Below are 13,719 nucleotides of genomic sequence, written 5' to 3'. Positions count from 1 at the left end.
CGTTCTTCTTTCGATCTGTGTTATACTATCTTCTTCCTACCGGTGGTTCGTTTTTGGGTGATTTTGAATTTCTCGAACGCGTTCACTCGCGATCAAGAGCATGTTTGTTCGGCCCCGAAACCACCGAAATGCTTCGTTTTCCACTCATAAACTGACGCCTGTTAGCATAATCTTCTGCCGTTCCGACAAGGCGCCCCGTACCTTGTCAAACTAGACCCCAGCTCTACAAGCTCGCTCACACACACACACACACACATATTGGATGATAATTAAAAATATTAATCACAAAAACCGGGGAGAGAAAACAACTGTTATGATTTTGATTGCATTAAAACCGATGCATCTCCCATAAGGCGATCCAATAGGGGCCTGGAAATCATTTTTTCCTTTCGTAGTTTTTGTTTTTCGGGAGCTTCAGTTTCTATTCCTAACTCTTCTTCAACCCCCTGGCCAGTTTGTCTGGGTGTAGACTTCTTATTAAAGATTGTGTATGCCCATCATCAGTTCTGTCGGTCGGTCTATAGGTCTTTTTACACAAGAAGTACCGCCGACAGAACGGCACCGGCGGTTCGGTTCTGAGCTGCTGCTTGCGCCGCATGCGTAGGCTTCTCATGCTGATCGTGGCATTCTCCGGCGACCCGTTGATATGCGTGTAATCGTTAATGATGGCGCTTGTGCTATGCTGTGACCGGACTTAACTTCCTCAATATTCTTCCCTCCGAGGGTCCTTCAGTGGCCAATGGCTGCTCCATTAGGTTAATGCAGAGATGGAAGCATATGAATTATGTTCCACAATCCACCACTATCACTGTGGGAAAGTGAAATCGTTATCGAATGGGGAGGTTGTTGTCGGTGGCCACAACACGGCGTGTTTGATTAGAGACTTTTTGCCGCGCACGACTAAAATTCATAAGATTCTGATCGTTTAGATAATGTTTCCTGCTGAGACTGCGCCGTATAATTACACTTATCACCTTCAGCTTGAAGGCATCACAGTGTTTGATGGTAATAGAAAAATATTAAGCAGGCATTGGAAGCTGTGCTATAATTCTAGAAGCTTTAGTATAAAAAGCTATTAGCAAGGCCAGCATTTCTGTCAAAGATTTTTTTTTTTTGAATTGCATAAGGATTATAAGCAGGATATTCTTCACTAATAAGTTTTACATTTCATTTTTCCAAGCAAAGTACTCTCAAATGGCTCCTTTATCTCTCAGCTAATTTGTCATGAACCGTTCCCGGCGTACGATCGTACCACTTCAACCGATCACATCACTTAAGACGCCGTCTCTTTGTGCCCCTGTCCTTTTCTCTTCTTCCGTTGTGCGTTGAACGATTGTTGCGATTTTTCAGCCCCCAGAACAAAACACATTCCAACACATTCGTCACCATAATCTCCCTTTTGACTGCCAGGCGCTCTTTTGTAAGGGAATCACTTTATTAGTGGCGGCTTTAGCACACAAATCCTCACACCATCTACCAGCGTTGGCACTCACCATTTTGTGTTTGTTTGTTCAAAAACCGGACCGGGATAACTGCTCCGTTCAATTGCTAAAAAAAGCGTCCCTGCTTAACACTTCCTTATGGTTGCTTCCAGGTGGGAAAAGCGATTATAGGGAAAAAAGGCACAGACCAACCAGCTTACACTCGAGGTGTAGTGAAACCATTTCGTCTTCCTGCTTTTCAGGAAGGCTTTCTTTTTTCGTTGCTGTTGCTGTTTAGACAAGTTCAGTGGACAAATGAGGCTCACCAGTGCGCAGAAAGACAATGCTTTGACGGTTGTTCATCCGTCAAATTGCTTGCCCGGCTGTTCACGGGGTTATTACACGCTCAGATTCCTCTGAAACAGTTTTTTAAACGGTGTGAAATGTGGTCGGTTCTTCTGTACAGTAAGCTACAAAGTGGCATCAGCAGCAGTAAGAGAAGCCTAAATAAATCAAATGCATCACACAGGGCTTCGTGTGCGGAAATAAGCCACCAAATGTACGTGTAAACAATGACACATTGTGAAACATGTGAAGGGGCCACCAAAAATAGTGATGATAGAAGAGATATTTACTTATCTTCGCTTTTCTCTCCCTCTCAAAATGTTTTTCTTTTGATCGTTTTTCATACGGTAAAATATTCATAATTTTTTGACATATTTTCTACTATCAAATTTAAAATTTATTAAGCTACAAAATTATTAAATTTTCTTATTAATTCTCTTTCGCAAATTAATTTTCTTTAGCATAATCTTTTATGAATAAAGTCTCAAGCTCAACATCACAATCGTTCACGCCACGTGCAATCAATTCCCTGTAATTACCATCAACAGTCTTGTTAAACTCTTGCCACGTGCCTTTGCCACACATATTTTCGCCGACAGTCGGTGTTCCGTTCCCATTTGGCTCCACTTCACTTCACGCAAAGATTCAATAAAGCCCCCACGAAATGCCCCGACTCCCTTTTTGTTTTAGCTACCGAATAATTTATCTCAACCAAACACTCCTTCTGGGCCAACTCGGCTACATTTTTCTGCCACTTTTCGAACCCGCCAGCAGCGAGTAAGGCTTGCAGTGTGCCAACTGTTACTTGATGCAGCTGCTGTCTTCTGCTAACCAGTGTTCAGCAAACGGTTTTGCTTTTCCCTGTGGCGCTTGTAGCTTCCTTTGTTTTTCTTCTCCCTCCTGGCCGTTTACATACCGAGACGCGTATAATTGCGTCCCAGCCCACCACAAACTGGAAAAAAACAACAACAACTGACCACCGTAAGGGTAAACGAAGTAAATGCAAATTAGAGCCTCGCGGGAGCCGAAATTTTGGTGCTGTGTGTTCCTTTGCTTTTTCGTACTTGAAATCATTCGCCCTATCGCTTTGGGGGGAAAAAGGGCACGCGAGCCCGATTTGTGGCATGCAAATTTTGCAGTGCATTCCGTGGTCCAACACACACACACACACACACATTTGGGGCAGCGATGCAAAAGATTAAACTGCATCCGATTTATGGTTTCGGGGCGGGATAAAAACACGCCCCTGTGTAGAAGCAGGCGGACTACCGTTTCCCGAACAAGGGTGCGATAATAAGATGTTATCAGTTGATGATAGTATTGCTGTGGAAATTATTGGTCAGAAGGCGCAAGCCGCTTCAGGAATGAATAATTTAATTTTTTTATTTGTTTTCCTCGAACACATTTTGCTGATGCCTCGCACATTTTCTCACACCATTTATTTCGCACACCCAAAAGACACTCTTCCCGAGCATCGTTGTTCCGTAGCAGAAGGAGCAAAGCGCAGTGACAAATAGAAGGTTCCCGCAATTATTATTGTCTCCCAGTCAGTCTCCATTATTGGGCTCATCGCAACCATCGAACCATAAAAAAGAACGGAAAGAAAATCCGCTTCTTAGGCGGCCGTTTTAAACCGATTTACCAACCCCGTGGCAATGCGAATAATTGCAGAAAAATCTCAGACACGCCGGTAATTACATAGTTGCACACTTTTCCGGCCAATCTCCGGCCGAGTGTAGCCACACACACACAAAGCGTAAAGAGCAATTACGCACGGTGAGCGCATACCGAAAAGCACAGGCCATGCAAGACGCCTATTCACGCCTTGCAGCAGCCGTCGCTTGTTTCCTTCCTTATCGTTTTGCCTTTTTCTTACGCCTTACAGTCTTACCACAGCCACGTACAGCAACAAAAGCGGCTGAATGACATCCCTTTCCCTTTGGGGAGGCTTTGTCATGCGACCAACTTTGCATACGTGCGAGAAACCCATCCATTCATTGAGGGTTGGGATTAGAGAGATGGTATTTCGTTGGAAGATTTTATGCAACCCTTAGTCTCAACAAAACAAAAAAACCATTCTTTTTCGCTTCTTCCTTTGCCTCTTTAGTGCAATTAGCGGAGCGCTTAGGGAAGGCTTTACAGGGAGCTCATAAAACCATTATTAACGCTGATCAGCGCGATGTATTAATTTCAATCCTATCGTTGACAGATAAATATAAGCATAAAGTGCTAATGAATTGGCCAAACAATTAATTGCTTTATGCACTCACTGGACAAAGAGATGTTGGTGGTCAGTAAATAGCGTGGAATTGAAATTCCTGGCAGTAGAAAGCTACCAACAGTTGTGTGTTGCTATGTTGCTGCGAGAGATCGCACAGTTCTCGTAGTGAGGAAACTAGTGAGAAGTGAGTAAAACAAGGGGCTAGAGAAATATCAGAATATAAGCCTGGTAGGTCAGAAATGTTAAGTTAAGTTAAGTTCCCTTAAATCTGTATTGAGCCGAAATATTAATTTTAAAGTCACCTCTCTTTGACGTGGTGATAATGTATAGAAAGTATTTAATTTTCCTGCTGCTTCTTTCGTTAATGCTACACAATGAAAAATCAACAAATACATTGCCTCAACGCAAACAAAATGCATCACACCTTCTTATCAACGACGACACCCACGGGCACCGTTCGATCGAAAGGTGCACACGACGGGTGCAGCAGCAGCAGCAGCAGTACAAAGCAGACAAACCCTAGCAGGCTAGAAAACTGGTACCGCCATAAATTTTAATCCCCTTTGGAACTTCTACACCCTTTGCTCCGCTTTCCCAGTCCAAGACCCAAGGGTATCCGAATAGAAATGAAAATTGTTTTCGGACATCGAAGTTCTCGCTTTTCCAAATGTGCCTCATTTTTAAAAGCATTCGATTTGTTCGACAGATGTAGTAAACTAAACGGTGTATCGCGAGGATGATACACGGGCACAAACAATTGGTCAATATCGTCAGGGTGAATTGTACATTTTAGACTCACAAACGAATGCACACCGGGTGCATCGCATCACTTCAAAGCGAACCACAGTTACATGGAATCAACACCTTCTTAACACGCACACACACAGCCCGGGAACGGAACCGGGAACTGAGCAAACATCGTTACATCCAACTTCAAACCATTTCGAAGGGAACTCGTCGGGCCCGTCAAGTCTAACACGGACAGCTTCTGATTTCTAGGAACTTTGCACGGGTCGTACCCTCGCCACGCCTCGTGATGATGGTGACAAATGTTAACAGATTGTTTTACGACCCTTACGAACCGGAGCTCAATTACCCGGGACAACACTAAACGACCCGCTCAGTATCATCAGCGCAAATACTGGTTTTGTCGCTATATTTGCGTTACGCCGTGGGAGATCCCGGCGAAATTCGTAGCACGTTACGCAAATCTTTCCAAGAATATTAACGTGTCGGAAAAAGGCATTTCATCTTCCCTGCGGTTCGCTTTGGTTGATAAGGGTGGGGCAACGTTTTTCTTAAAATTCTCCACGAATTTGATTACACTTGTCCAGAAACGAGATGAAACTACCTTCTTCCTTTTTTTTGCTGGCGAGAGATGGCCACTGGCAATTCTCCCACACAATTAAAGCGCCATCAGTGGCAGTTCTTGCCAAAATCCCAAGTAGCCCAATATCAACCTACTGTGAAACACGCGAAATTCAGGTACGCCCTGTTCCCAAGACATGATTCGCGTGATCATCATGAAACGATCATCACCTTCAGCAGCACTTCAGCCCATTCCACTCGTACAACTAATCGTGTGACGTCCCTCGTGTTTGACATTTGACTTCACTCAACTAGAAGGTAACTAAATCAAAACGCTTAAGACGAGAGAGCAGGCGTTAGCCCCAGATAGCTAGACTCATCGGGAAAGGCACGTGGCTATAATGCGATTCCATTTGTCCGAAGCGTAGAAGATGCTCGGCCGCCCCCCCTCCCCGCCCGCAAAGCCTAGAACATCTTGTGCCGGATCGCGTGACAACACCGGACCAACGCCATTAGGGGGCGATAATTGTTATAATAAAACTGCCATTTAACACTCATAATGACAAGCTGAAACACCCGACAAAAGCACACCCCTGCCCAGCCTTTAATGACGATGGTGACGATAGTGCAGGAAAATGAGCTTTAATTATGGGCATGACCAGCTCATGCATGTGAGTGGACGCAATCGCAACTCTTTCGTAGACCCGAGACCCGAGACCTGGGCGTCGTTTATGTTATGGCAATGGACTCTCGCTCCTTATTCGGCGCTTGATGAGGGTGAGGTGATGCAGCCACGTCTAGCTTCCTGGCGGGTGGTCTCGGTAAAGGTGTTAAGCGCACAATTTATTTCTGTGACACACCAACTTTTCACTCATTACATGTCTGCTATTAGTAGGAAGAAATTATAGCACTGTTTTATAGCACATCGTTTTTAATTGATTTGTTTAATCGCAAGTAATGAGAATGCTTGGAGGAGGAGGAGCAACGTGTCCTAAGGACCATAACAATAGCCTAATTGTTTCACCACACAATTCATTAAAACGTCAAACATCAAAACAACGGATCGTTATTTAGCAATCTTGTTCAACACTCTATTAGCATAATTTACAACACTTTTATCTCCGTGTACCGACCAATCTCGGCTCGATCGTTGATCGATCAAATCAATTAAGTGCCTAGCGCAGGAAGTAAATCATAAAGCAACGGGCTGGAACCTTCAAAATTAACCGCCACGCACCGGCAAAACCTTCCCGCCACCCGGGTGATTAATTAAACGATTCCGACATCTGATCGAGAAAGCATTCCAAATTGAGGCAAAATTTTCTGGAAGGAAATGCAACCACCAACATAACATGCTCTATATAACATAACAATAAAATAGAGCACAGTCTGCGTGTATGTACAGGAACGGAAGGAACGGAGAAGATGAGGGACAAGGGAATCAATTTTATGGTAGCTCATTAAAAGAAAACCTCCGACCACATTGGGCGATTTATTTCCACCGGGAAGTGTGTTTTTTATTACGAAACCTCGCGGCCTATCATCCAGCTTGGCCATCGGTAGTTTATCAAATCATCGGCAACTCGCTATGCTGGATTCGCTGCGAAACGCTTTGATACAGTTTTGCGGTACGCCTCAAGCGACATCGGTTTCGGTGCCGCCGATTGATGAATTCATTAGACGCCACTGACATGAAAACGGTTTCATTCTCGAGGCACTCGGTTTTTGGCAACAACAAACGAGGCGATCGACCAAGATCGACAGCGTTTTAATTTGGCGCGCTGTTATGCCCAACTCATTTCGACACGAAGGATCGCTGCCAAAAAAAAACCCCATCGGACATGACGGATTGATCGAGATCCGTCCGTCAATAAATTGATTGCAACATGCAACCCATCTTCACTGTATCACGGTAGCGATCGCGTGGAAGGATCTGTAGGGCAGCACAGTATCGGTGTCCTAGGACGAAGCTCTTAATCTGAAGGATTCTTCAACAACAAAAAACCCTCAAACTTGGTAATGGGATTACCCAACCTTAGAGGGTTGATGAGGGACGAGCTCTCGCCTAATTTTCGGCTACATTTTCGATGTGCTATGTTCGACGACGTTCGTGGAAATCTCAGCGATCACCGTAGCTACATGGAAGAGGCTGGCCGGGAAGAAATTAAGATCAAATCACCACTCATAAGCTGTAATTAATTGCTCATTAGACGAGGGCCCTTTTGCCTGGTAGCTAGCACGGTTCCACTAGGCATCGAACTGCTAGAACTTCGGTCTCTTTTTCCCTTCCAACTTCATCTTTTTCATTTAATTTCATTCGCAAGATTTTCTCCCCTTCTTATTGCAGCCCAAGCCAACCGTTTGCCAAGCAACGAAGAATGATACTGTCCGTGTGTACGTACGAGTGATTCAGTGATGATGGTATTTAGGAAAACACATCATTTCACAGCACCGAATTTTAACGACTCTCGCCGAAAAGCCCTCTAACGATCGTGATCATTTTGGGAAGGCGGATTGTGGCAGTTAAGAAGCGTTTAGGGTTCTCCCCTCCCAGAGGCTCTTACCATAGCGTACCGCGAGCAAGCTTGGAAAAGAAATTAGCCCGCTGGCGCCAAAGACAAAGAAAAGGCGTTCAAGAACAGATATTCCACAGCGGATCCTCACTGCTATTTGCCCATAGCTCTAGCCAAATGGGGAGGTTAATGATCAGTGAATTTATTCAACTTTTTTTCAAAATAATAATTTTCTAATATGATCTAATATGAAGAATTTTACTTCAGCTAAGAACCTTATTGAGATATTTCTTAATGCGATCTTTATTTCCCACACAACTCTGTAATGTTACTCTACCAACAAGAAGGAGACGCAATGAAGGAAGATAATTCGATGAAGGAATTATTTTCAATAAAGCGAATTAATATAATAAACACGTTTAGCGTTCCAGCCATTTACCGACATTGAAAATACACAAAAGCAAGGACGAACTTTGCTCAACGTCGACGACGATGATGATGACCCTCGGAAGGAACAAAACGCTGGCCAATCTTCGATCGAGCCACGATCGAAAAGTATCCTGTGGCATCACACAGGAGCGGATAATCTCGGCCGCAAGAGCTACGGTGCTGCGAGACTTCGGACACGGACATTCTCTTGATGGTCCGCCCGCATCAGGAATGCGTAATGGGCGTACGTGGGTTCAGCCTCGCTTCCCAAGCCACGATCGCAGTCACCACCGTAACCTTTAATTAGTGTTAATTTTTTGGGTCATTTTTAGAATTCGGAAATTATCAAACACACCAAAAACAAAACAAAACCAGTGGACCCACGTACAGGAAAACCCAGGCTCGGGATTTCAGGTGTGGGATGGGTTTTTTCGAGGGCAGTGAGTTTAGAAATCATGCATCCTCCATTCCCATATAGAGCGAAGCTTCTTTTTTGTTTTTTTTTTTTTTTTGGTGTCTGGCAGGAACCTCGCCCAGGAGGAACGGTCATTTTTCATCGCGGACTTTAGCCACAGATTATTGAGGCCGGGCGCGACCTCGTACGCGGATGCTCGCGATTGCCTCGAAGGGCAGAGCAAAGGGGGACGGGTTCGAATTCCACCGGCGCGCTGAGGCGTAATCATGCAGAAGCTGCTGCAGTACCAGCAGGCTGTACATGGCGATACCGAAGCAGCTCCGGAGGCTTTGTTTTTATCTTTCACCCTGCCCCGATAATGATACGTTACGCTGCAGCCGATGGTTTGCTCCACTCTCTGATTGACTTCTTCGCTACTCTGGGAGTCGACGGAGTCCAATATGGAAATCATATTCATCGACTCAGCGAGCCTCTTACTCTTAGCCTCGTACCCTTCTCGCCATTTGGAGTACAGGCGTGGGAATTTATGCTTTTTTGTACCTTTTACACGCGTTCTTCGCGCTGAAAGGTGACCGCAAATATGTCTGCCTTGTTCCGTGTTGGTTGGTTGGGCTGGCGGTTGATTCTTGTGCGGGTAATGTTATTGGATTTTTGGTGGGAATTTTGTCTCGCTAGGACGGTAAGACCCAACCTCCCCCATTTATGTGGCAAGCAGGCGGCCCACAATAATGGCGGAATGGCTCTGGAATGCGATTCTGTGATGGACTGATGACTGTTCGGCTGTGTATGAAAATAAATGGAGGCTTTTATTGTTGTAATTGTGGCGCGTCAAGTGGGCTGAACAAATAGCCACGATGGTAATGTATCGCACAACTTTGCACTTGGTCTTTGGTTCAAATATCGACCATATTAAAATGTGTTTCTTACGGATAAAGCTTTTAAGAGTTTGTTAGGTTTTGTGAGATAGTCCTTACCCTAGCTTAGATGGGCTGGTTACCCTGATAAATTTAAACTTTGTTATCATTCCTAGCCTACCCTGGGCTTGATGATTTTCAATTCTTCAATTCTTGTTCGAATAAGCTATTTTATCAAAGACTTCACCGATAATTCATGATTATCGGTTTAGCCAGACCTAAACCAGGTCTGGCTAAATGAACTAAACCGAAATCCTTCCACACCATTTGGCATCTAATCGTAAATTCCTTCCCCTATTCGTGGAACCCCATAATTAAAACTAATCAAAATCGCTCGAGGCCTTCACTCGGACCGTGTCCGTCCCACTATGTCTGCCAAATCATAATTCATTAAACTTCTGTAGCGGTTGCGGTTGGGCTCATCCTTTATCAAAACTAGCCCACCATTCTTTTCAAACTATTCCACAGACGAAACACGCCCTAGTTTTCATATTTATTTCCAAAACAAAGCGTACAAAAACATAGATTAATAAATTTCCACACCTATCCCAACGTCAAAATGGGTCAGATTTTTGCAAAAAAAAAACTGCGATTGTTGTGCTAATTTGTATTAGTAGATAGTTCGCGAATATTAGCAACACCAAACAAAAAAGCGCGAATCCACCCTTTTCAGCACACTGCGGTCAACATATTTTTCCATCTGTTTCGCCACTGACCGTTGCCATCGAGACACACGGGGGAAAAAGGGTTTTGAGCCTCAATGTCAGAAAGTTAATTAAAATCAGCCCAAAACACCGTTTCCTAGAAAAGTACGCCCAACCCTGCTTGGGCAGCTGCCAGTGCACACGAATGCAAAACTTTCACAGACTTAAATCTCACTAAAAACCACCGAATTTATGTGTGTTGTAGAGTGTAAGTGTATTTTCTGTAGAATGCCATTTTTCTTTTCTCTCCCCAAAAAAAAAAAGCCTTTCCTTTATTTTAGCTGGAAGACGTATTTCTTGCGAATTCTAGCCCTTGCGAAACTTTCCCACCGTAACTAATCACGTAATTAAAGGTAAATTGGAATGCCTTTCCGGAGGTTCGATTTGCGTGAAGTTTGGTACCGCGAGGGGGAAAGGGGGCACAAGAAAAAGGCCCCCGTCCAACAGAAATCGGAGCCTAATTTTCAGTTCGCAGTCCGCCAGGGCCTCACGATTGCACTCACACCTGACAGGATAATCTGTGGATTGCGGATGATGAAGACTGACGCGGAGACGCGAAAGCCTAAATCGCTGCCTGTGTGGCTGTGGCTTTATTGTATTTCAGGATTTCTTTTTGTCGGAGGATCCGACAATCGTGAGATACTGCTGATGAAATCGAAATAAATCGACAATTGAATCGATGCTTTACGAATACGTGGACATAAGCTCGAACCTCAAACCAAGGGTGAGGGTTTCACGTGAGTACTGTGGAGAAACTATTTGCAACTCTTAAATTCTAAAACCATTTACCTCGAGTTAAGGCTTACGCAAAATACCATAAAACACATCCGAAACAATGTTAAACACACACTGTCGTGTCTAAGCTTTCCTGGTGTAAAACACTAAACTTCAACCAATTTTCGTATCGCATAATCACGCAACCGAAATGGTTTGGCTTTCAAATTATCATTAATTGGCAGATAGGGGCCCATATCCGGGCACAAAATTTGCACCAGAAAGCCATCAAGCTGATCTGCGAGCACTGAATCATAGTTATCATGTCAGAAAGAAATTCCCGGCCTTCAGCCCGGTGAAAGATCGTGCACATACCACGGCCCGACAAGAGGGATAATAAATTTAATTAGCTAGAATTTAGAGCTACGAACCGATCCGAACCGCCGACATTACCTCTTGAGATGCATAAGCATTCCCAAAACGTTACTTCGATGGATTTGAAGTTGGCGAGGGGTTACGCTTCACCCGTATCAAAACACTTCCTTCCTGTGAAACCCTGCCATCCAGCGGAACTTGATTGATAGCGTCTAGAGCATAGGAAATCGCAACGATTGCTCCCTTTTCAGATTGTAGCATTTCAACTGCCCGAATACACCAACAGCTCACAACAAGCTCTGCCGTCTTTTTAATTCGATCTCGTTCCGCTTTGGTAAAATTGGCAGACAGCAGTGGCCATCTTCTTGTGGCAAACATTTCTGGGAAATCAATCTCAGGTCCGACACGAGTATTTACAGGCCCAATTGTGATTAATGTGATTGAAATTGAAGTTGAAGAGCTTGTGATGGGTGTGTGCATCGGTCTCGGAATGCTGGAGGGAAAATAAATCAGCCAAACAATCACCGGTGGATACGCAATTACAGCAGGTGCACACAAGTTCAGGTTTCTGCCAACAATGCAGCCAGTAGCAATTTGGAGTTGATATTATTTATATTCTTAAATTGTTATCTATAATACTGTTGCGGGGCACACACAAAGAGAGCAAAAAACTTACAAAAGAATCCGGAAATGGAAGTTCCTTTCCAATGTCTAACGCCTTCCAAAACCGATCACTCGATCGACCCTTTCTGATTTGCTTTGTTTCTCTGATCGAAATAATTGCAATGCGTAAAGATTCGTTTGAAACCGTTGTGGTAGCCATGCCGAGTCTCATAATTATAGCCTTCCGATGAGCAACATCGACCGAAACAACCCCGTAAAACTACCTGTTTTTTTACTGCAAGCGAATCACTGCTCTCCGAGTTCCGATCGCAAGACACTTCCTGCTTGCTGTCGCTATCCCACGGATCCCGGGGATTGGGATGGGAAATTATTAAAATCAATATCGTCCCCGTATTGAGGTCTTTGTCACCGGTCGGGATGCTTATAATAAGCACGTAGACATGTTTTTTATCCGGTGTGACCCTTGGGAAAGAGTCGCCAGTCTCAAGCTGACCCACCTTCAAAAAAGCAACGCCGAATAACAGATGATGAACGTTAACTGTCAGCAGGCAGCCCGAGCAGCTAATCATGTGTCATCGAATATGAAATTAATTTTTTTTTTAAATCCTAAAGTTTCCTTATGTTTATCGCAGGTAGCCCAAGAGTAAGTCTAACCGTTGAGATAAAGGTTCGTAATTCATCAGAATTTCGTGCTATAAAATTGCTATAAAAGAAAGAGGATTTGTTGAACTTATTACTTCATTCAACTGTATCTCATTTGCCCTTAGCAATTGATTCCAATTGAATGAGGAAATAATTAATGCTACCGAAGACAAACATTCATTTTGCGAAACGAGAGTCTAATGCGTGTGCCAGTACTCACCAGTGTCATCTGCAGTGCGGGTTCTGATAGTGATATGTAAGGGGTCACTAAAACGGTTGAGTTTAGCAAGCCGGTGCCAAAGTGGTCCGACTTGCACACTCCATCACACTCACACATACTTCGCGCCACCGTCGAAAAGACGAGTAACGTGCCTTGCAAAAGGTTATCATCAGCAGCGAAAGAGCACGGTAATCGGATGGCCATTAGAGCGCGCTACACTCTTTACACACTTCAAACCGACACCACCACCAGTTTCTGCAACAGTTTCGTGCGATGGCATCATAGCTAACGCAAACAGGCGAATCGGCTACTGTCCGTCGCCGGTTCTGTCAACAATTTTACGCCACTCGCCAGCGCCCATCCGCCCGGGGATCAACCTTTGCTGGGGCGAACGCTTGGGACATGCCGCCGCCAACGGTCCGGAACGGTCTCGGTCGCTTTCAATCAGCCTCTTATCAGTCTGTCGACACCATTCGCTGCAGAGTGCGAGAGAATCATCATCATCGCAATGAGCTACGGGACGGCGTATGCCATAACACCCAGGCCTGCCCGCACATGTGGAGGTTGCGATTTCCGTTTTTTTCACTGCTTCACTGTTTTTGTTATTCATTTTCACAAGCCACTGCAAGCCTCCGCCTCACCGGGTGCAATAATTAACAATATCGCACCGTACGCTGTCAAACAAAGTGTGGCTCGGTTATCCGCATGAGGAAACAACATCAATTGCATTTTACTTACCCATCCGGGCTTTCGTTGATGTGTGAGTGTTATTCTGAGTGGGATGTAAATGCATAGCTCACTAGATTGACAGCGAAACAGTGAGTGACGTTTCTGCATCATCACTCACAAGGACATTTTGATGTGCTTTCGAGGA

The 13,719-nt window shown here is 44.5% G+C and overlaps 2 protein-coding genes across 2 annotated transcripts in view; one reads left to right on the top strand and one right to left on the bottom strand.

Moving 5' to 3' along the window:
• The window catches only part of LOC126563828 (nuclear pore complex protein Nup154), a 505,032-nt gene extending 491,920 nt beyond the window's left edge, over positions 1-13,112 (top strand). The window contains exon 7 of the mRNA XM_050220594.1: positions 13,098-13,112. The gene's annotated coding sequence lies outside the window, so the exon portion shown is untranslated. The remainder of the gene's footprint in view (positions 1-13,097) is intronic.
• Positions 1-13,719, bottom strand: part of LOC126564095 (GATOR complex protein MIOS) — a 259,062-nt gene that overhangs the window by 178,245 nt on the left and 67,098 nt on the right. The window lies entirely within an intron of this gene.

The sequence above is a fragment of the Anopheles maculipalpis genome, chromosome 3RL, assembly GCF_943734695.1.
Source record: "Anopheles maculipalpis chromosome 3RL, idAnoMacuDA_375_x, whole genome shotgun sequence".
Lineage (NCBI taxonomy): Eukaryota > Metazoa > Arthropoda > Insecta > Diptera > Culicidae > Anopheles > Anopheles maculipalpis.
This window is presented reverse-complemented; position numbering and strand designations above follow the sequence as displayed.